We start from the raw sequence: 25,275 nt of genomic DNA on the forward strand, positions 1-25,275 counted from the left end.
ATCTTCCTTTTTTTTAATTTAAAGCCCAAAGCTACAATATTCTGGTACAGAAATACAAAAGACGACCCTCCAACTCTCACAAATCAAACCCCAGGACCCCTGTAATAGTGATCGCTTCCGCGAGGAGGAGGTGACGAACAGGTTACACGCAGACAAGCAACTAAAAATAAGACGCGGTGTTCTCTGGGTGGAGGAGCGAAAGAAAGTCCACTCACAAAGGATGAAGGTAAACAAAGTTCACTGCCGAATATAACAAGGCTCAACGTGGTCCTGGATGGCCCAACGAAGTAATAATAAAAACTATATCCAGCGCCAGTCAGCAATTAATAAACACAAGTATCCATCTCTGACTGAGAGCGCGATGAAGCGAGCAGTGGTGCTGACCGGAAGGTGAGCAGAGGTTGTGTTGACAGGAGACAGAGCGGCTCGGCGCCACTCGCGGAGATAGCGCTGATGGCTGCCTAATCTACAGGAGCGGTCGCTGACGCCCAGCCAGCAGGGTTCACTGTTCTCTACCTCTGCCTCCCTTTAACGTCTCCTAATGACCAGGCATACCTTACTGTATTGCTGGTTCAAATGTACCGAAAGTTGTACTCCTACTTGCTAACGACAGGACATTACAAAAATGATACAGAAGTTCTGATCAATCTAAGTCCAAAGCAACTGTTCCATTCCACAGGCGTGTTAAAAATATATAGTAACTGTAACTCAACCTTTTTTTTCACACGAGGTCTACAGGAGTCGCACACAGCAACCAACGGAACTCTGCTTCCACCTTGAGATTGCTTCCGTCCTGTACCCTATCTTCCACGAAACCGCACAGTTGCTCGTCAGATGGAGCCATGCAACTTTTTGTACTCTGAAAACTACATAAAATTATGCGGGACCAGTATTTTGTGTATCATTATCATGTAAGGAAGGTACTGATGGCGTCTTCAAGTGAATGGACACCAAACTTTTCTTTGCTTATCCTTAAGCTAGAAAGGGGAGGTCCCCAAGGACGGGATCCAATTTTTGAAATTTAGGGTCCCAGGTATCAAAGCCTGCAGCATTTCACCCTAGTGGACCCTTGTTTGCGAGTAAATGACAACAAAAGGAATTTCAGATTTTCTTATGCTCCAGTAGATCACTGGAAATAGGCCTATTTTTAAAACGGCAGTGTAGCCTAGTGGCTAAGTTATTTGAGAGAGATGGTGACGGTTCAGGCTTCTAGTCCTGGCGGTGAATTGTATATAACGAAACAACTGCAATCCTTTTTACTCTATTATTGGTTAAAATATAGTTTTTCTGTTTCTAAATCCTTTGGCGCGTCATTTTAATCATTACATTAACTTTTTTTTCTTTGCTCTTTTTCCTTTTATCAGTTGGCATCCTTCTCCATGTTATTAATTATTTTTATTTATCGTAACACCGGTATTTAAACTTTTAAAAATACTGATGTATCGCTTGACAAAAGCCGAAACAATATTTATGGGCTGCTCAATAATGACAAAATTTTTGGGACAGTAATCGTCGTGTAAATATCTAAAACGAATTTTTTGGTACCATGAACAAAATAAAACAGGCAAACATTTAAACAAATGAAGGTTCTATAAATTTAAAAAAATTGAAGCAAAATGAGTAACAGAAATAACAGTTGCTATAACATGGGCGAAAATATAAAGTAATGAAAAGGAGGAAATTAAATCGTACGAAACACACAAAAATAAAGTTACAGGGACAAACATTCCAAACGAAAAACAAAATGAAAAGAAAAATGAAGAGCAAATAAAAATAAATTACGTTTAAACTAATTAATTGAATAAAAATCGTAATTGCAGTTGCTTCGATACGTATGTAAAAAAATGGCACCCGATAGAAATCAAACCGATAACCTTCATGAGACCACCATACAAATTAAACTCTATGCTACGGCGTCATTTTGAAAGTACTGCTACATTCACGGGCTCTAGCGTTTTACAAGAAATTCTAAAATTGATTTTTATCGATTAGTCACAAATGAGGACCCACCAGTCTGAACTATTGCATGGTGGGATACCTGAGATCTACAACACAGTATACGTTATTTCAAGAAGTCGAGCCCACCCCTCGGCACCTTGTACGAAGAATGTAATGGAGGGTAATAAAGTCGAGAATAAACATTTATTTAACATGCGAATTGGGAACGACGCAGTAGTTAAAATCAGGTGCTTGCTGACCAGGAAGCACGACTACATAGGATGGTCGGAATAAAAAGAATGTAGGAAGTACGGTGGTACAGGATACATAAGCTGTCATCAGTACAGTAAGTCTAGATATGGAATGAAAGAAAGCGTACTTCTGGAGCACAGCTCTGCGTGGACGCCGGTGCTCTATTCCTGCATAGCTAGTAAAAGTCATAAAACATTCTATTTAAGGAAACACTGTTTCTTCGCCTCACAGCAGCGCTGTCTTTATTGATTTGGTCTCGCGTATCAGCAGGGACTGTGGTCATCATCCCATAGATGGCGCTAAGGAAGGAAAGCTAGCTTGTTCTTAAGCGAATCTGGAAGCCATAAACGAGTCGAGGGTAACAGGACCTAGCGCTATGCTGCTAGCTGCCAACATTGCTCGGTGCCCACAAGAAGCAAGTGGGCATAAATCGTTGCGCCCGGCAAGTGGAACAGTGGCGCTTCTTATCCGGAGCTCGCCCGCCTGGCTCGGGTTGCAAGCTATTACTCTGCGTGTGACGTAGACCGTCCTCACTGCTCCCACGCGTAATTAGTGCCAGCCAAACAATGCCTTTCCTAGATGAAATTACGATTTCAACGGTACAATTTCCTGCTACAGCAACCTGCCATAGAAGAACAAATAACGAGCACTGTTATCTGCTTACCACGCTACAGTCCCAAACCCAGCGCCGGCCGGGGTGGCCGAGCGGTTCTAGGCGCTTCAGTCTGGACCCGCGCGACCGCTCCTGTCGCAGGTTCGAATCCTGCCTCGGGCATGGATGCATGAGATGTCCTTAGGTTAGTTAGGTTTAAGTAGTACTAAGTTCTGGGGGACTGATGACCTCCGATGCTAAGTCCCATAGTGCTCAGAACCATTTGAACCATTTAAACCAAACTCTGACAAGGATGCGCAGAAAAGGATGCGCACTGCACTCGCATTCCGGGGGACGTCGTTTCAAATCCGCATCCGGCCATCCAGATTTAGTCTTTCCGTTTTTTCCCCCAAAACGCTCTACGCAAATGCTGGGATGGTTCCTTTCAAAGAGCACTGCCGATTTCAGGATGTGCTCCGTCCTTTAGGATCTTTCCTCCGCCCGCTCCTAGTACTACTCCCAAAACATTCTTTTCTTGCGCTGCTGCCATTTTGGTCGAATTCCTGTACGAGTGGCTAGGAAGCCTGAACTAAAAGCATGTAACAGTGTAAGATGGTAAAATTGAACGTCCTCATCCCGATCATTGATATGGCAACAGTGTTCCACGCGAGAACTGCACCGTATTGCCGCGTACCAACCACGCGATTGCTCTGGGACGCGAATGAAGTATGTGCGTTGATAGTTCCATACTTCTCTTTTCCGTGTTTGGTGAAGAACGATGGCAGAAATATAGGTTTTTTTTGGAGGACTGCTTAGTGATATGTTATTGGGTCGATGAAGGAAACGCAACGACGGAGATATGGATAGGTTTCGCCAGCGGTTAGGTAAGGTGCTGCCAAGTCGTACACACATCGACCACACGCGAATGTGCGCCCTGCACAAGCAGGTGGGGATCAATTAGGGCAGCTCAGGACGAAGTCTACGACTAACCTTCGCGCAGGCACCCTGTATCCATAACGAATGATTTTTTCGCGCAATTAAACGTGAGTTACAAAGTTTCACTTAGTCTCGGGAAACATTTTTACCCAATCTACAACTGGCATACAGATTGTGAACACGAGTGCCACATTTCACTTAGGAAAGTAACTTAAAAGTTTTATTTTGAATAATGCCGTGATTTGAACTGAAGAAACATGCAAACATATACAGTGCACTGTTTTGTCAATTATGTGGTACTCTAAGGCTTATAATGAGATTACTCTATGATTACTGCGATTAATGCGTTCAGACTGATTGTGAAGACGCATTTTCTTCATTTTGATTTGAATTAATAAATTAGGCGGCATCTCATGTCTGCAGACTTTACAGTAGCATTGTTGTAGTACCGCTGAATGCCATCCCAAAATTCACTGTCTTCATCGTCTACAAAGAAGAATCCCAATGAGAAAATTGAGACAGCTTTAGAAGATACGAGGTAAGCAAGACACCACCTAATTACCTAGGGGAGAATTGAGAGCAACTGGCGAGAATTTAATTTCATAAGATGTAGCCCTTCAAACGCAACCTTCCGCATACAACTTGCGTGGTAAATGCGTACAAGGTAGAAATCAGTCATGGCAGGAAATATTTCTTATTTTTAAGAGTGAGAATCCCTGTAAATCCTTATTTCGAGTCTAAACCGGTGATCCAAATAGAACATCGAAAATGACCCAGACGATGTCTCTCTTCATCACAGTTAAACTGTTGACGGTTCCCAGGAACATTACGTCTTCATTTATGTACAGCCAGTTACATAAAATTAAATGTAACATCCGCAGCTACATCTCTAGTAGTAGTTGTTTGAAAACTGCAATCAATGGGCTTTTGCAGTGTATAGATAAACAGCGTGAGAGTTTAATGTTTTGTTTTGTAGGTTGCATTTTAAAATGAGTGCAAAATATCTCAAGCGTGGGGAGGCAGTGTTCCTTATAAATCATCTTTCTGGGCCTGCCTCCTCTTACGAAAGCCTGGAGTACAAAGCGTGAAAGGTTGCTTCAACAGACTATCAAACACCCGGTAAAACTGCATGTTTGGGGATGTTTCTCTAAGAGCGATTTTGGCTATTTGCACTTATTTTCAGCCAATTTAAACGATGAAAAAAGGTGCAATATTTACCAAAAATGTCTTCTGAGGTCCGCTACGAAGCTATTTGGTTCGAAAGAGGCACGCAGAGTGCTTCGAGAGGATAATGATCCGAAGCATCGCAGCCGTTTCTGTACGGCGTGAAAACAAGACAATGCGTTCTACACAATGCACTGGCCTACAATGTCTCCGGATGTAAATCCGACAGCAAATCTTTGGTCCTATATTAAAATGAAGCTTCAAGGAAAGACAATATATACTCTGAAGCAGCTGGCATGGAAAATGAGGACTATATGGAGATCGTAACCGAGAGAATATGCAGAAAATCTTGTGGAAAGCATGCCAAGCTAAAATCGATAATGGCAGTAACTGGATTAACTAGTAGGTAATTTTGCACTTAGCAAAAACATGTAGTTTCATGTAAACATATATTTATAATAGTGTCTCTTATTTCACACATATAACGACGAATACTTTCTTGTGGAACTGACTGCAATACACAACTCTCTCACGCCACAGTGGCAACGACTATTGTGCACGGACGACGAAAACACTTTCCGATTAGGTGGCTGACGTATTACTCGGAAACTTCAGAATAACTTTGTCACACACGTTAGTTTACTCTACCGTGGTGCCAGCCACCTCGTCTGCAAGAGACACGGAGAGAGGCGAACCAGGCCAGTCATCAGAGAGTGGGTTGGGTTCAGAGGTCATCCAGGGCTGGTTCCCGCGGCGCGCTGGAGGCTCCAGCCGGGCGCTGGACACAGCCGACGGCCGTCACGTTCTGCCAGCGCGGCCGCTCCAGTTTCACGTCGTGAGCGACTCTCGCTGATACAATCGGACTGTTCCCTGTCCCAGCTCCGACGGGCCATATTGACGCTGGTCTACAATCTAATACAACTCCCGCGTGTCACAGCCGTACTCCATGTTCTTTTCAAGCCTCTCATCCAAAACAAAAGAGAAATATACTGTTATTACTGGTACTACCCAAAAGTTCAAGTTGGTCCCACACTCAGAAAATGAGGATCGAGAGCAGCTGCGAGAATCCATCAGCCCGCCCCCAGGCAATGTTCAAGTGAATGTGGTTTACCGTTGACTTCCACCCACCTGTTACAAAGTGCCCGGTATGACCTGTATCTGTATCTACATCTACATCCACATCCACATCCACACTCCGCAAGTCACCTGGTGGTGTGTGGCTGACGGTACATCAATCGGTTCTCTCTTCTAGTCCAGTCTCGTATTGTGCGTGGAAAGAAAGTATGTCGGTATGCCTCTGTGTGGGCTCTAATCTCCCTGATGTTATCCTCATGGTCTCAAAAATGTGTGTTAAATCTTATGGGTCGTAACTGCTAAGGTCATCAGTCCCTAAGCTTACACACTGCCTATCCTAAATTATCTGAAGGACGAACACATCCGAGCCTCCGCCGGGACCAGCCGCACAGTCCATGACTGCAGCGCCTTAGACCGCTCGGCCCTCGTGGTCTCTTCGCGAGATATACGTAGGAGAGAGCAATATACTGCTTGACTATTCGGTGAAGGTATGTTCTCGAAACTTTAACAAAAGCCCGTACCGAGCTACTGAGCGTCTCTCCTGCAGAGCCTTCCACTGGAGTTTATCTAACATCTCCGTAACGCTTTCGCGATTACTAAATGATCCTGTAACAAAGCGCGCTGCTCTCCGTTGGATCTTCTCTACCTCTTCTATAAACCCTATCTGGTACGGATCCCACACTGGTGAGCAGTATTCAAGCAGTGGGCGAACAAGTGTACTGTAACCTACTGCCTTTGTTTTCGGACTGCATTTCCTTAGGATTCTTCCAATGAATCTCAGTCTGGCACCTGCTTTACCGACGATTAATTTAATATGGTCATTCCATTTCATATCATTCCTAATGCGTACTCCCAGATAATTTAAGGAATTAACTGCTTCCAGTTGTTACCTGCTATATTGTAGCTAAATGATAAAGAATCTTTCTTTCTATATATTCGCAGCACATTACACTTGTCTACACTGAGATTCAATTGCCATTCTCTGCACCATGCGTTAATTCGTTCCAGATCCTCCTGCATTTCAGTACAATTTTCCATTGTTACAACCTCTCGATATACCACAGCATCATCCGCAAAAAGCCTCAGTGAACTTCCGATGTCATACACAAGGACATTTATGTATATTGTGAATAGCAACGTTCTTACGACACTCCCCTGCGGCACACTTGAAATCACTCTTACTTCGGATGACTTCTCTCCATTGAGAATGACATGCTGCGTTCTGTTATCTAGGAAATCTTCAATCCAATCACACAATTGGTCTGATAGTCCATATGCTCTTTGTTCATTAAACGACTGTGGGGAACTGTATCGAACGCCTTGCGGAAGTCAAGAAACACGGCATCTACCTGGGAACCCGTGTCTATGGCCCTCTGAGTCTCGTTGACGAATAGCGCGAGCTGGGTTTCACACGACCGTCTTTTTCGAAACCCATGGTGATTCCTACAGACTAGATTTCTAGTCTCCAGGAAAGTCATTATACTGGAACATAATACGTGTTGCAAAATTCTACAACTGATCGACGTTAGAGATATAGGTCTATAGTTCTGCACTCTGTTCGAAGTTCCGTCTTGAAAACGGGGATGACCTGTGCCCTTTTCCGATCCTTTGGAACCACGCTCTTCTAGAGACCTACGGTACACGCTGCAAGAAGGTGGCAAGTTCCTTCGCGTATCGTGAGCACGGCTGTCACCCGTGCGTGTACGGTGTACTGACATGTTCGTGTTGGATGATGATGATTAGAAACTGGTGCCGACGCATAGCCTATTCCTCACACATAGGACCAAACGGGCCGCCAAGATTTATGTCCCGATCTGACGGACGGGCCACTTAACAGTGTCACATGCCCTCATTCCATGAAATATTACGGAAAAGTCTGTAATTTAATCCACGACATTGGCGCAAAGTCTCCGAATCAGGGACCTCTCTTCCCATTGCCGGCCAAATACTGGAGGTGAAAATGTCTTCCAACACCAGCATTCGAACCAGCTGTCCCAGAATGAGAGCCACTAATGAAATGTACGACAGAGACATCGGCTAACGGAGATGGGTACACACAACTCCAGTTGATGCGATCGTTATTGGGTTTTGGCCTCTGATTTTTTTTTTCAACTTTTCCCCACAGATTTGTTCCGGAGAACCAGTAAAGTCCTAAAGTCCTCTTCCAACTAGGAGGCCCGACGCTATCACGCTACATCCGAAAAGGTAAGTTTATTCACGAATTGAAACGTAATGCACTGCTCCATTATTTATTTCGTGAGATAATGTTATAAAACCAACCATTATTTTTTATGTTTTTTAAAGACAATAACTTTGTTTCCTGCCGCCGCTCTTCAACCAACAATTTTTTGGTGCGGGACTCCAAGCAATGGATTACTAGCACGTCTGTGGACAAGAGCAAACTTTCCATAAATAATAATCGGAGAAAACCATAAGAGGTCTTAAACCTGACTGTAAAGGCAATTCGAGTACACACGACACAGATTTTTCCCAAAGATAACAGAAATCGTTAAAAAATAAAAGCTTAAAAGCTTATCTCCCAGAGTAATAAATCAGCAACTAAATGAACTTACGCCAATCCTTTAAGCGTTTCCACTACTGTCCACTACAGAATGCTGTAGAGAAGCGTACGACGTTTACTATTAACATGGGAAACTGCAACCAGCCACTCTTTTTGAATGAATGACTTATTTCTCCGTCCACAGGAATTATCGACTAATGTCCTGACCAGGTCCACATATTGCGGAAACTGCCATCACGACATGACAGGCGTCACGGACAGACCTCGAGAGCGGATCGCGAAGATGCATGCACTGCCACTCAATTCACCGACTTTGATGAACCTTGTCAAACTAAGGAGACATTTCAATGCAGAGAAACAGTTGCGAAGTAATTAAGTCCACTATTCCTTAGCAATGAAAGCAGAACCGTATTTTTTAGATCTTTTGTGTAGGTGGTACTGAGGCGAAAGTAACTGTTTTGAAACAATATGGAAGTAAATAGCACTGAAGAGGAAACTGCAACCAGCCACTGATTTTGCATGAATGACTTTTTCACAGTACTAGATTCGGGCCTGAGCTTATCGTCAGCAAGAGCTTTTTAGTACAAAATTGATACTTTTGGCCTAAAATGAAATACAAACTTCGTGATTTTTTCAAGCTTGCAAAGCCTTTTACATTATATACAAATTAATTACATCTTATATGAGGGAAAGGTGAGATACCAAATCACTAGGCTATAGACAGAATGCGGCCATAAGTGTTTACGTTAAGGTCACGTCAGATAGTGATCTGATTGCCAGTACCAAAGAACAAAACGCTACAGTAGCGGAATGTGTGTACAGTTATGAGGTCTATCATTGCAATAACATGCAGTTTCACACTCGGCTGGTAATTGAGACGTTTTGTAAACATTAAATATATTGATCTTGTCCAGTATCCCGAAAAAACACTTCCACACTACCCACAATTAAAGATGTATTTTTTTCAAGCGGAGTTTCAGCCCTTTTCATGTCAGTCGCAATTGTTCCGCCAGCAGCGCCAGTTAACCACAAGTGTGTCACTTCTTTGATCACACATGCGAGACGTAATTAATAACTGCGTCATGAAATTAAACTGTTTTACTCGCTTCTCGTTTGGAAATGTCTTAGTCCCATCCTGACCATGCTTACCTTGCTACCAGTCGCTCATTGTCTGGTGTGGAGATGTGGTCCGCTGTGAGAAATGATTTTTGCCTCCTTAACAGCACCAACTCACCTGAAACAAAACAAAAAAGGCGTTAATTCAGTTACACGTGCTGCCTACATATCTCGGAATACGGTCATTTAGGCGCGCTTTTGCGATACTAAATTAAAATAAATCTGGGCATTCTCCAGCTTTCCGACATGTTTACGGAGCCACAATAACGCGTCAATGGACAGTACTGCTGGACGGTCATGCATCGAAACTGGAGCGACGCCCGCCCCCCCGGTCTCCTTTCCTCTCTCTCTCTCTCTCTCTCTCTCTCTCTCTCTCTCTCTCTCTCTCTCTCCCCCTACGCCCTCCCCTCACCCTACCTGCAAATCTCTTGCTCCAACGAAGTCCTGGCAACTCATTATCCGTCCTCGCACCAGTGACAAGCTTGCAGTAACTACCCATCCGTAGATTCCAGATTTTATACATTTTTCTTGAAAATACCGACTTTAAACCTACTTTCTACAGCACCGGAGAGCGGAGTGCTCTGTTTGCCGCTTGCACGCAGTATTCGTCACGATAAAATATCTTTTGACAAACATTATATGCTAACTGATTAAAATTTTCTACCAGTAAGCCGTTTTGAATACAAAGTATTTAAGAAAGACGTGTCAGATATTTTTGTAATTTACAGGACAGGACACGCGTGCAAGTTCTTAGGCCAGCATACCAGCATTCCCCATTACAGTTCTACAACTGCCTTCCAAACAGGCTGCTGAGGATACGAAGTTCACAGCCTGCATTTTATTTACAGACGAGGCAGAGTTCACAACAGACAGACAGTAAACTAGCACAATACGCGTGTGTGGGCAAATGCAAATCGTAGCAATCATGGAGGTGAGCCATCAGGATCACTTCAGTATTAATGTATGGGTAGAAATTGTCTGTGACAGACTCATATGGCCATAGACTTTAAGGAGCAAATTAACAGAGAATGTTACGCTTGCGCAAAAGCAACGACTCTGGTTGATGCATGATGCGGCGCCAGCCCCTTTTGTTCAGATCGTGCGACCGTACGTGGCCGCAGCATTTCACGGCCTCCCCATTCACTAGACCTGAACCCATTGGATTCCTGGCTATGGTGATGCTTGAAGGCATCGCTATATGCCCAGCCTATCGAAACTGTGCAGACGTTAACAGGAATGTATCACCAATACATGTGACGCAGTCTGAACGGAACAAAGTGTAATTGAAAGAGGGCGTCATTCACTGCGAAGAAGGACTGGAGGATGTGTCAGTATACGTGGTAACAATATGCAGCACTGCCGACGATGTCTGCTTCTACGTACACTGAGATGAGAATGAGAATAAAGATTAGTACATATTTCAAGAGATATTAGTTTCCGAACATACATTGGTGTCCAAAACTAAAGCAACGGACTACTATTTCACCGGCCTGTGTCAAATTCACGATATAACCATACAAACTGTCAACAGATGTCGTTAAGATCGTGTTCCGCACGGAAGATGGCATTCCGAACAACGGACAAGCACGCCAGCATCATGTCAGGGCACTTATGTTTGCCGGACAGTCCCAAATCCACAATCGCTGTGTACACAGTCGCAGACGGTACAGTATGGAACACAGAAGAAGCCTACCAGAATCTCTGCGGTGAAGGTCTATAGAAAGAAAGGAAGCAGGAGAGACGCAAACTGATGTGGCCCGATGGCTTAATGTGAATCGTTATTTTCTTTCTCGGATGACGTGACAGTTTATAGAAACCGAAACTGTGTCCCGAAGACCAGGACAGAGCCGAACACGTGTGACATCAGAAAGAGAGAACCGTTATTTGGCTGTAAGGGCACGACGGTACCGTCTTACTGTGGCAATGAACTGGCATCTGAGCTCGCAGCATCCCCTGGACGTGTTGTATCGAAGCAAACAGTGTACAAAGACTTCAGCAGAGTTGCCTTTATTGTTGGAGACCTGTTTGTTTACCTTTGGCGTGTCTCCACAGAAGAGAACGTCTAGAGTGGACCCGTCAACACGTCGACTGGACGGTCAAACGGCGAGCCCACGCTCTTTTCACCGGTGAGTCCCAATTTCGCCTGGAGTGTGATTCTCGACGGATTCGCATCTAGAGTGCACGTGGAACGCGATTTCGGGACCCAAAAATTGTAGAAAGAGATCGCTAATGGTGTGGGCAGGGATTATGATGACCACTGTAACACTTGTTCATGAAAGTTTACGGGAGAATCAGCAAGATTTAATTGCTAGTGGGTACCATGAGGAGATTTGGTGTCTCACGCGCGGTTGTTGCGTGGTGCTGTGGTCGCAGACTTCAGACGCTAATGCTCGACCTCATGGAGCACGAGAGCGGTGGTTGATATGTTTTTTTGTTTTTTGGGAAATGGAAGATATTGCTCGCACGGCGTGGTCTGCTCGCTCTCTCGATTTGAGTCCCATAGAGCATGTCTGGCATGCATTAGGGAGACGGGCTGCATGACGTCAGCATCCGCCAACCACCCTCCAGGACTTGCGGGCAGCTCTGCAGGAAGAATGGGCGTTATTGCCTCAATATGAGACTGATGACATCATTCACAGCATGCCCCGTCGTAGTCAGTCTGTATAAATTCCAAAGGTGGTCACGCGCCATAGTGAGCACATTAACCAACTGCTAGACTGCTTGTGCAAATCCTTTAAGTTGGCAAAAAAAGAAAAATTTTTTGTCTATCGTTAGGTATGTTGAACTTGTTTACGTTCTGTATTCTTTCTTTATTTCTACGTTACTATCACGTGTTTACACGGTTTTGTGGCAATATATATGCAACCTTGCAAAATTTCCTTTTGTTGCTTTAATTTTGGGACGCCAGTGCAGAAGAAAGTTCCAAAATGGTTCAAATGGCTCAGAGCATTATGGGACTTAACATCTGAGGTCACCAGTTTCCTAGAACTTGGTACTACTTAAACCTAACTAACATAAGGACATCACACATACCCATGCCTGAGGCAGGATTCGAACTTGCGACCGTAGCGGTCGCGCGGTTCCGGACTGAAGCGCCTAGAACCGCTCGGCCACTACGGTCGGCTGTACAAGAAATTTTCTTCTAGTTTGCACCAATACTGCATCCGACAGGAATGTGGGACTCTTTATAAACAGCTTGTATAGACAACCCCGCCAATAGGGTATTACTTTAACTGCAATTTTGCTTCTTTCCTTTGTCAACAATTCTCTCTGTATGTTTACACTGGAGGTAAGTAGAAACAGAAACATTGCTGTATTCGCGTGCGAAAATTTGTTGTGTTGCACCGATTGCAAGTGGTGTCGGAAATTAAGTCTTTTGTGACAGCTATGACCGTATTCTCGACAATAGCTAGCTAGCTAGCTAGCTAGCTATCTGGTGGAAACCTCAGAAGCGCTGCTCCGCTGCCTGACACTGGTGGCGCTTCCACACACGCTGCTGAGCGCTCTGGCAGGTCCAGTCACGTGTTACACGAGGAGCAATTCTCGTTTTTAGTCTGCACGAGTGTCTTCCGCATTTTTTTATGAGTTTGGAGGCGCCATAATTTTGTAAGCTGTGGCGACCACAAATGGAGAAGTTTACTAATATGAATGTTATCCAGGGCCTGCCTTGACAACTAACGATTACATTACCGGTTTAACGTCTGTTGAGATGAAATTGTCAGTAAACATTCAAAACGGTATCCAGGCAAAACAAACTAGCGTCGCCGTCAAGAAGACTACAGACAAACAACATACTGAGATTAAACGGGAGACTTCAATAAATAGGAGAATGAAGGAATGGTTTATGATATTACAACATGCATAATTTCACTCTCCTAAGGGGACGCTATTCAATGAGTAAATAGAATATCTACTTGCAGCAAATGATTTTGGCAAGTAAGTGGTCCTTGTTTCACGAGAGTCTAGCCACTACTCATCCGTGTGAAGTGATTAAAGCATCTTCACCAGTCAAACGTTATTCGAGGTGGAGAATGCGGTCACCTCATCCTGCATAGTTCAGTTATAGCATTCATTCAAATGAACTTAATTTCCACCATGGCTGCTACTGACAGAATTCACGTCATATCATCAGCACATCGTGACTGTGGAGAGATCGACTCAATAATACTTGGCCTGCCCTTGACACAGAAAGGAATCAGGTTAGCTACTTGTAGAGACGTTTGAAACGAAACAAAAAGTTTTCTAGAGTAAGTGTATACATTTTAAAACAGTGGATATAAAAATTCGTAAGCTGCTCGCAGAATTATTATTCAAAGTTAGCATTCAAATATAATCGAATAGTTTGGGTTTCAGAGTATTTGTGTGATTATTTTGCTCATTTAGAAACTAGTTTCTTAAGGTGAGAATCATGGACATTTTGTCACAGTACTTAATATAAGTGTTATCGTTAATGAAATGTGTGGTAAACTATTTATCAATTTGTTGAAATGTAGCAAAAAGTCTAAACTAGCTTCGCTGATGTACCAAAGTGCCACAAAAAATTGAAACATACATTTCGAATGTCCATTCTCATATCTCTTGAGTTACCTTCAAGAAACTACACCACTGCACAGGTATCCCTATTAACACATCATGAACTCTAATACATAGCTGGATAACATTAAAAAATACCATGCGAAAATATAAACTTCTTTTAGTTCAGACAATGAGTTCATAAACACACAAAAGAAAATCGTACCTGCGGATCCTTGCCTCTTAGACCAGTACCACAAACAGAGGCAGATGATTAGAAACCTTCTGTGTGGACAAAAAATCATGATGCGTGTGTGGCTGAGTGCGAGATGCGGATGGATAGATGGAGAAAAAGAAGAATCGAGAATTGTGATAGTTGATGTAGAATCTAAACGCTGTTCAGAAAATGAAGGCAGACTTCGGTGAGTGGGAAATGAAACTGAACACTAGTGGTAAGACCCGACGGAACACGTCCACTTGTAAGTTCCGGAAAACGATGGGTGGTCGACGTCATGAAAGACGCAAGCTCGCAGAAAAATAACTTCAGTCAACCTCCTTGAAGCAGCACGCTGGTCGCTTTTTAAGTGTTGTTTATGGTGTAGAACTGGAACCAGACGGTCATGGCAATGAAGTGGTATGTGCCAGTCGGTTGTATGGAATCAGCGCATCTACATGGGTCGATATGAAGACATGACAGTGATAGAAGGAAGATATCATGTTTGGAAGTGCCCATTATCTCACCATGAATGAAGATGTCCGAAGTGGTAAATCGACGTCTACTGTCCAATGTATTTTCACAGAATGGTATACTACTCACTGCAATTAACACGGCGGAAGATCTGTGGTCATTGAAAGGTTATAATCGACAAGTACTGGATACGAGTGTCACGCACGTCTTTTCGAGGATAGTCGGTTTCAAGGTCCATTTCCGAAGGAAAATGCACGTTAAAGAAATTCGGCCTTTAACACGTCGGAGAAGGCCACTGCCCATAGTGGCACATGGGACGTAACGCTGCACGTCTTCAGTGGGGGCAAACAACACAGAAACTGGACATTACGTGACGAGGCGCGTAGCACAGACGCGCAAGGAGGTGTTTAATCCGCACTATGCGGAGGGAATAGTTCAGTCTATGATGTTTTGGTGTTATTTATCGTACCATGACTTGGTCCACTCATTCAGATTATTTCACCATTCTTGGTGATCAAGTCTTAGCATTTCTTCTGCATTTTTGTGTATGCTGTGGACGTTCCCGTCTTACAAGATAACAACAGCCACTTCCAGAGGTCTTTACGCATACGTTCCTGGTTTGACAAACACCCATACCATATCGAACCTCGAATGGCCGACTCAATAACTCGTTCTTAATCCCATAGAACATGAGAGACGCAGCAGTCAACATTACCCCAAATTGATAGCTCTAAGGGATATGGAATTCCTGAAGAAACCTGTGGACACACTTCCCCGCCAAATGACGTGATCAAGGTTACAGGCAGTGTTAAGGTCCCTTCAATTCGAAGCGGGGCTCATCATTGAAGACATTTCTAGTCCAGTCAGTCAGATTCCAGGCTCCGATGACCAGCAAAGGCGTGTCTGCAGACACTCTTCACAGCTGTGGGATACCAACCTAACAGTCACCCAACAATCAGAAGTGATGGTCTGGGGCACCATTTCCATTTCATTTCGTCCGCCCCCCGGTAGCTGAGTGGTCAGAGCGAAGGAATGCCAATCCTAAGGGCCCGGGTTCGATTCCCGGCCGGGTCGGAGATTTTCTCCGCTCAGGGACTGTGTGTCGTGTTGTCCTTATCATCATCATTTCATCACCATCGACGTGCAAGTCGCCGAAGTGGCGTCAAATCTAAAGAATTGCACCCAGCAAACGGTCTACCCGACAGGAGACCATAGTCACACGACATTTACATTTCATTTCATAGCGGGACCCCTTTGGTTGTCATTCGCGACACCCTCACAGCGTAATGTTACGTCGACGATGTTCAACGCCCTGTTTTGTTGCCCTTCGTGGCAAGCCATCCTGGACATACATTTCAGCAAGATAATGTCCGCCCGCGCACGGCGAGAGCTTCCTGCTTGTCAAACCTTACCTTAGCCACAAAGATCACCAGATCTCTCCCCAATTAAGAATGTGTGGAACATTATGGCCAGGCCCTGCAACTTGCTCGGGAGTTCGACAGTCTAACATGACAATTGGATAGAATTTGGAACTATACCCCTCAGGAAGACGTCCAACAATTCTGCAGACCAAAGCCAAGGCGAATAACTGCTTGCATAAGGGGCAGAGGTAGACTAACGTTTTACTGATTTGCTCAATTTATGGAGTTCTTTCTTTTCAATACGACATCCAATTTTTCTGAAATTGTAATCATTTGTTTGTCTGTACATGCACATCACATCTATCAATTTCCGTCCCATTCGGGAATTCTTTCGTAGTTCCTCGTACTTCACGTCGTAGAGTGGATTTTGACACTAGGGGATGCAATGCAAGATACAAAAACTTAAAATTTTCGAAAGCTACTTACTCCAGCTGCCAGATATCTTTAAGTTATAGATAATACTCCGGCAAGCAACTGGCTATTGTTTGACAAAGGTATGCGTAAATGGTTACACTAGTTCTTCAAACCTCACGTCAGTCAATATGACTCAAACATGCCAGTCCCTGTGAGAGATACGTCACACAAAGCCGCACACTACCAGATAATTTGACAAACACTAAGTTTGACCTATTGTTCGAGCACCTACGGGACTGTTTATACGTTTTACAGGATATTAGGTTCAAATGGCTCTGAGCACTATGGGACGTAATGAGGTCATCAGTCCCCTACACTTAAACCTAACTAACATGCTCGAGGCAGGATTCGAACCTGTGACTGTAGAAGCAGCGCGGTTCCGGGCTGAAGCGCCTAGAACCTCTCGGCCACCACGGTCGGCAGAGGATAATAGGTTCGGGTATTAGAGAGACGTGAAAGATGGGGGGTGTGTTCACTACACCTGGAAGTTTAATAGATTTGCATAAAAACAGCTCATGGGCGCAGAGACGTGGCCGTGTGGTTAGAGGCGCTATGTCACGGATTTCGCAGCCCCTCCCGCCGGAGTTTCAAGTCCTCCCTCTGGCATGGGTGTGTTATGTTCTTGCATACGTTACCTTTAAGTAGTATAAGTGTAGGGACCGATGACCTCAGCAGTTTGGTCCCATAGGAATTCACACACACATTTGGGCGCAGACACTACGGCACATTACGAGGTCCGTTCATGATTGCCAAGATCGATAAACCCCAGATAAGTAATTTTTAGCTTGGCACATTTCTATAAACAGAGGCATTAAATGTTGGCAGCTGAGAAGTGTGGCACCGTGGCGGCACCAGGGAGGGGTTGGCCACGCGTTAGGAGCGGTTTTCTTTAAAAAAAAAAAAAAAAAGTACCTTGCCGGGCTGGCTGCGGTATAAATAGGATCTCGCCAGGGCAAAAGACCACGCCTACATCGCGCTGGGCCCCCGGCCCTGGCGTAGGCTTCTACACGCCCTGCAGACGGCTCCGAAGCACGACTTATTCATAATAGCATACTCGTCAATAAAGCAAAAGCCCAGTGGAAGATGTCAGCAGACCCACAAGGGAATCTTTCAGACTGCTGCTCCTCCATGATCTTCAGACTTAGAGGATTTCAAGGCCAGTGCATGGACATATATTGCCCATGGCAGTACCTTGCACTTCACGCAAACATGAGGGGAAAAAATGGTTTGAAAAATTTATTTGCGATGTTGAGAATAACAATGATTCAATCATCATAACAAAACCTTTCGTACACAGTTGCATGGCGGCTACTTCAAAAGCTTCTAGTTCGACTCCGGATAGAAGCAACTTTTTTCCTATTATCAAACTGATGTAATAATTTAACAGTAGTATTTTAGTTTCAATTGCTAATGTAATGAAGCGGAGATTGAAAATGCCGCTCCACTTGTAGGTTTTTTTTTTTTAATTTTTCAATGCTTACACCACACAATGTCTATCATCAGGTACATGCTCTGCGCTCACTGGTGGTACACCGCGTCTTATACTCTCCACTGCGGCGCTAGTGGTCGCAGCACAAAATCAACACACATGGTGATGGGCATGTAAGAGCCTGAAAGCGGTCGTGGTCTAAGATTAGAAAAATAAAAAAAAAACCTTACAACTAAAGCGGTATTTCCAATCTCTGCTGCACTGCTCAGTTGCGGATGTTCCTCCGGCATGGTTGTTTGTAATCGAATGAAAATGCGTAAAATCAAATTAAAAAAAGAAAACTATATCATTTTTATTCATCATAAGACATTTCGCATTTTTGTACAGGGTGTTTCGAAAAAAATTCATCCCATTCCAATGACTGTATCGTCAACATGGATGAAGATACAAACTTAGGGTGAATTTAATCATCTAAACCAGAAGTTCACCTCTGTGTCAGCTGAAAAGTTGTCGATTAACGTGGTTGCAAGGTTCTCCTTGTCGCAGATAGCTACCTCGTACATCCGTTGCTAACGGCTTTCCGCACAATTGCGTTAACATGCCGGAATTACATTAACCAACTATATTTATTTATTTAATAGTATGGTGATTTTATACAATATACAGTTGATATAAGGCAAATGATTTTATACAATATACATATAAGACAAGATTAAACCGTAAAGTCCGTGTTTTTTCAACTAGTTAAAGTTGGGTGTGAGAGTGAACAAGTCATCGGGAATTCCAAGGTATGAATGAAGTGAACGGCGTTGGACTAAATGTTTGTCTGCTCTTCTTGATTACAGTCACACATTGGTGAAATGATCTAGTCTCATCTGTACCTGAAGTAGCTACAACAACCATGTCCAGTCCTTAACCTGTTGAGGCGGCACCAGAGTAGGTCAAAACCTTTTGGCTCCTTCGTGGGATCAAGGTGATGGGCTCTTGTTCCCAATGTTTTTGTTGACCATTCATGCTTCCAGCTTTCATTTGGATCAAAACCATCCGCGATGGGTTGTCCTGCAGTAACACTTGCTGGTCTTCTTGATCGCAATCGTTGCTGTGGCGATTGACAGAATTCCTGGTGCAGTGGTAGAGAGGGTGATGTAGAGATTTTCTTGGCCTCCCTCAGGTAACCAGTGGCATGGGTGGATTTGATGGAACTAGTAACGCAGCGCATTGTGTCGTTAAGTTTTGTGTCTACCTTGTTCACATGTACACTTTCCAACCAGACAGGTGTAGAGTACTCGGCAGCAGATTACACAAGACTGATGCCAGTTGAACACAGACGGAAGAGGTTCCCCAGGTGGTACCACTGAGCTTATGTAGTATGTTGTTCCTTGCAGAAACATTATGAGAAAGCTTGGTGATGTGCTCTTTGTAGCTCAGGGACCTATCTAGAGTGATTCCGAGATATTTTGGGAAAGGATCGTACCTCAACGTTTGTCCACTGAGCAGAACCCTCGTTTTGTAGTTCGCAGCACAATTCGCTAGATGGAAACAAGAGACTTCAGTTTTTTATGTGGTTAGGATCAATCTCCAGGTCTTAAAGAAAGTTGACATCTTCTCCAGGTCCTCTGTAAGAATTCCTTCACCATCTCTGAAATTATTTCTCTGTGCTCCCAGTGCGATGTCATCAGCACAGATGAATTTAGTTGATATTGTAGGTGGTAAATCATTAACGTATAAATTGAATAGTCATGGGGCTAAAACAGATCCCTGTGGTACTCCATTATTTAGTTTCCGTTCGTGGCTTTTAGAGCTGCCTAGAAACACTCCAAACTGCCTTTCGCTAAGCATTCTGGATATTAGATCTACAATTTCTTGACTTGGTACAACTTGCAGTAGCTTGTAGATCAGTCCCTGTCGCCAGCCAGTGTCATACGCGGCTGTCAGGTCGATGAAGACAGCTCTTGAATTCAGATGGCCTCGAAAAACTGCTTCAATATGGGTAGTTAGGGCAAGAATTTGATCGGTGCAGCTGCGTCCTTGTCTGACGCCAGCTTGTTCCTCAGGAGTAGATCAGCTAGATCGACCAACTGGATGGAGGACCTGTATGTAAGATTTTTTTAAGCGAGCTGCGTCAACCACGGATCACTCTTAAGAGGCGTACGGATCTCGCATTGCACCATCGGCATGTGAATTTCTTTTTTGTGGCGTTTGTGAAGGCCACCATCTACGTGGCTCCCCTTCCGACAACGATGTGTCATTAGCCACGCCGCATAGCAACGGAAATACAAAGCAGTAACTCCAGAGGTGAGCGTTAGAATTAAGCCCCAATAAAGAACTAAACTTGTTTGTGAAATTCAGTCTGCAGGTTTGTCAAGGAAGTGAGTAGTTTGTCAAATTTAACCTCACTTTTGAAGCAGCTGTCACGCTGCGCATATCGTGTCGGTAAGTACTTTGAGAGTAGTGGGTGAAGTACGAAATGCATACAGAACGACACTAGTGGGAAATATACGAGGTGTAATGTAAGAGGTGCAATACAGGACACGATCTTTTTAAATTTTCGAAATCGTCTCCAGGTATCAGATCTCAAAGCGATAGTAACAATTCGGCAAACAACTGGCTACTGTTTGACAAAGGCATGCGTTGACAATCAAACTTGTTTGTCAAGCCGGTTGCCAAAGTTTGCCTCAAACATGTCAATAAACTATGTTGGACTAACACGTCAAATTGTTTAATTGTGTACAGGGACTTTATGTCGGAGTGGTTCTTTCGTTTGTCCGGTGGGGGGAACATTGAACATTTGTGCAAGATAAATGAAAATTCTGATCCTGACGTGTATGTAAAAATTCACCCAAGAATGTACTTAGTGTAAAAGACATACTCTTGAAAAATCAAATGGTTCTTTGGATGAATTTTGACGTCCTATGTCTATGTTTAATCTGCTCCCAGTTTTGATCTTCATTCATGAAGGAAATATAGTTTTGTGAAACACATCGAATGTTTTTGATATACCCTGTAAATTAGCATCGTTTTCTGACGCGCAGTCAAAATATGCTGAATGGATTTCAGTTCCTCTATGGTCGGAGGATAGAACTGATAGGGTATAGATTGTTTGTTACAGACGGTTTCACATGTTCAAGCGGTTTCAGGACAAGCGGAATGACATCTCACGTCGACTGTAACTGGAAGTTAACAGCTTCATTTTGTTGCCCAGCGGCATATCGCCAGTACTGATAATTTCGTTGAACGCCTCTGATGGACTGAATGTGGTCACACTGCTGCTCTGCGAAACACTTTACTGGCCCTAGTATAAACCATATTTCTTCCCCAATATTCTTCTAACTACTGTAATAAAAAAGTAAATAGATTAATCCTATTTTTGCTCATTGTTCAATTTAACCTGTTCTATGTTTTGGAGTCTGTGATATCGACATATTAAGCGACCGCTGCTACTTCGAGACAGGGATTGTCTGTTTATGACGGTACGTATCTTAATCCTCGCATTCAAGCTCCCACATTGCGGATATCTCGTGTCGTAAATCGAGATGATTCTTAAGAGAAATTCGAAGCTGAAGCAATAATTCAAATATGTTAATTTTTTATTGCTCATTTAGCACCATTTAAATTATTACCATTATTTTTGATTAAAGACGTCACAGAGGGCTAAAAGCTACCCTTAAGATCGAGCTCCAGAAGTGTTTCGGGGATTGAAAATGGTTCAGATGGCTTTAAGTACTACGAGACTTAACATCTGAGGTCATCAGTCCCCTAGACTTAGAACTACGTAAACCTGACTAACCTAAGTACATCACACACATCCACGACCGAGGCAGGATTCGAACCTGCGACCGCCAACAGCCGCGTGGTTCCGGACTGAAGCGCCTGGAACCGCTCGGCCACAGCAGCCTGCTCGAGAGATAAGAAAAATGCAATGGTCTAACTGTATAACTTCTAATGGGGGCTACTTTGAAGGATATAATGTAGACGGGTAAAGAATATTCTTTTAAAAAGGAAAATTCCCGTTATTTTCTGAATACAGCTCGTAAATTACATAGCTGGTGGTGGTGGTGGTGGTGCAGTGTTCTGCACGTCTCCTGCGACCGGACTGATTCGGGATGTCAACCTTTCAGCCGTCTAGTTTCCAAACTTATTTTAATGGGCTAACAGTTTCGGCGAGTTACTACATCTTCAGGCCCCTGACCGACGTGTAGAAAGATTTCACCTCGGTTCTGATCAAAACAGGGGTCAGCAATACTGTTGTTAACAGATTTCTGCTTGCTATAGCGATACCTTCAACCATCATCTGCCGACTAACAGTCGGCTACAGCAAGCAGAAATCTAGTCTGCAGACAATGGTTGAAGGTATCGCTAAAGCAAGCAGAAATCTACTAATAGTAGTATTGCTGGCCCTTGTTTTGATCAGAACCGAGTTGGAATCTTCCTACATGACGGTCAGGGACCTGACGATGGCGTAGTAAATTGGCGAAACTGGTAGCCAAATAAAATAAGTTTGGAAACAGGACAGCTGGAAAGTGTTTAATTTTTATCCTGTATCAAACACGATGCAACCATCTCCGAAAAGATGGACATACAGAGACTGGGCTGATTCGAGCCCTCCCTAACAGTTGTAGCTATGTTTTGCAAACGTCAGTATGCTGTGCACAGTGTAGTTGCGATACCAGGGTCAGCAGGGATATGGAGTGTTCGCTACCGCCGCACGCGAAAGGAGCGCCGCCCTCATGACGAGGGCCGGCTGGCGATATGCATACAATGCGGGTGGCAGCCGCCTCCACATGCCACGGTCGCTGACAGCAGGCAAACCACGGCTCCTGCACAAATACAGTCTCCCCGCACAAAGTACAAAATAGTCGATGTTGTGTATTGGCGACTAAAGCCGTTCAGGAAAAGGCACAACCAGCATTAGTACACTGTCCAGTCGCATTAAAGAGACCACCCATCAGAAGCCTGAATAACGACCATTAGCTGCGAGACATGGTAGGTATGGACAGGGATGTAGAGCCATTCCGACTCTAGCACCGAAGCCAGCTGCCTTACGTTTCTCGCTTGCAGCTCCATGAAGCGAACAACCCGATCGAGGTGGATACATCAAGAAGAAATGCCGATGATAAACGGGTTTTCATTCGGCAAATATATTATACTAGAACTGATATGTGATTACATTTACACGCAATTTGGGTGCATAGATCCTGAGAAATCAGTACCCAGAAAAACCACCTCTCGCCGTAATAACGGCCTTGATACGCTTGGCCATTGAGTCAAAAAGAGCTTGGATGGCGTGTACAGGTACAGCTGCCCATGCAGCTCCAACACGATACCACAGTTCGTCAAGAGTAGTGATTGGCGTATTGTGACGAGCCAGTTGCTCGGCCACCATTGACCAGACGTTTTCAATTGGTGAGAGATCTGGAGAATGTGCTGGCCAGGGCAGCAGTCGAACATTTTCTGTGTCCAGAAAGCCCCGTACATGACCTGCAACATGCGGTCGTGAATTATCCTGCTGAAATGTAGGGTTTCGCAGGGATCGAATGGAGAGTAGAGCCACGGGTCGTAACACAGCTGAAATGTAAGGCCCACTGTTCAAAGTGCTGGCAATGCGAACAAGAGGTGACCGAGACGTCTAACAAATGGCACCCAATACCATAACGACAGATGGTACGCCAGTATGGCGTTGACGAATACACGCTTCCAATGTGCGTTCACCGCGATGTCGCCAAACACGGATGCGACCGTCATGATGCTGTAAACAGAACCTAGATTCATCCGAAAAAATTACGTTTTGCCATTCGTGCACCCAGGTTCGTCGTTGAGTACACCGTCGCAGGCGCTCCTGTCTGTGATGCAGCGTCAAGGCTAACCGCAGCCACGGTCTCCGAGCTGGTAGTCCATGCTGCTGGAAACGTCGTCTAACTGTTCGTGCAGATGGTTGTTGTCTTGCAAACGTCCCCATCTGTTGACTCAGGGATCGAGACGTGGCTGCACGATCCGTTACAGCCATGCGGAAAGATGCCTGTCATCTCGACTGCTAATGATACGAGGCCGTTGGGTTCCAGCACGGCATTCCGTATTACCCTCCTGAACCCACCGATTCCATATTCTGCTAACAGTCACTGGATCTCGACCAACGCGAGCAGTAATGTCGCGATACGTTATACCGCAATCACGTTGGGCTACAATCCGACCTTTATCAAAGTCGGAAACGTGATGGTACGCATTTCTCCTCGTTACACGAGGCATCACAACAACGTTTCACCAGGTAACGCCGGTCAACTGCTGTTTGTGTATGAGAAATCTGTTGGAAACGTTCCTCATATCAGCACGTTGAAGGTGTCGCCACCGGCGGCAACCTTGTGTGAATGCTCTGAAAAGATGATCATTTGCATATCACAGGATTTTCTTCCTGTTGGTTAAGTTTCGCGTCTGTAGCACGTCATTTTCGTGGTGACGCAATTTTAATGGCCAGTAGTGTATACATGGCTCAGTGGATAACTTCCGGAAGTTGCATGAAGCTTTTCGCGGACGATACTGTTGTGTACTGAGGAGAGCAACGGTAGAAAATTGTAGTGAAATGCAAGAAGAGATCCAGGGAATCGACGTTTAACACAGGGGTTGGCAGTCATCCGAACCATAAACAAATTTAACGTGGTGCGTTGCGAATAAATAGGAATGCAGACCCATTAGTGTATATTTACACGACTGCACAACGATCACTCGTAGCAGTCACATCCATAGAATATCGAGGAATATGCGTACGGAGCGAAAAATTTGGCTAAAATGAAGGTTTGGTTGACAGTGCACATCGTGAGATATTAAGTGCGTGTGCGTGTGTGTGTGTTTGGTGTGGGGGGGGGGGGAGGGGGGGTTGTACAGCAAGACCAATGCTATAATACAGTAAGCATGGGGCGGGGTTTGTACAGCAAGATTAATGCTACAATACAGTAAGCAATTTGAAATGGATGTAGGTTGCAGTAGTTACGCTGAGATGGAGAGATCTGCATTGAGTAGACTGGGGTGGCAAGCGTTGAACTACAGGAAGAACAGCCCCCGGCGTTTATGGGGCCCTTGACTGCAGCAGAAGGCAGTGCTAGACGAAGCAGGTAGCTACGCGCCAGGGACGAAGTACGGAAGTGGCGCAGAACTCTGCACGGTTTGCAGCCCGCAACTAATGAGACGGAACGGAACGGCCGGGCCGCACAGATGTGTGTCTCCAGG

At 44.4% G+C, this 25,275-nt stretch overlaps 1 protein-coding gene and 1 non-coding gene across 3 annotated transcripts in view; one reads left to right on the forward strand and one right to left on the reverse strand.

Annotated features, from left to right (window-relative positions):
* LOC126291620 (alpha-actinin, sarcomeric) overlaps positions 1-25,275 on the reverse strand; it is a 443,231-nt gene that overhangs the window by 173,004 nt on the left and 244,952 nt on the right. The gene's annotated exons all lie outside the window — the stretch shown is intronic.
* On the forward strand, positions 15,795-15,869 carry Trnag-gcc (transfer RNA glycine (anticodon GCC)). The gene has a single exon. It is a non-coding gene; the product is annotated as a tRNA-Gly (tRNA).

Source organism: Schistocerca gregaria, chromosome 9, assembly GCF_023897955.1.
Source record: "Schistocerca gregaria isolate iqSchGreg1 chromosome 9, iqSchGreg1.2, whole genome shotgun sequence".
Lineage (NCBI taxonomy): Eukaryota > Metazoa > Arthropoda > Insecta > Orthoptera > Acrididae > Schistocerca > Schistocerca gregaria.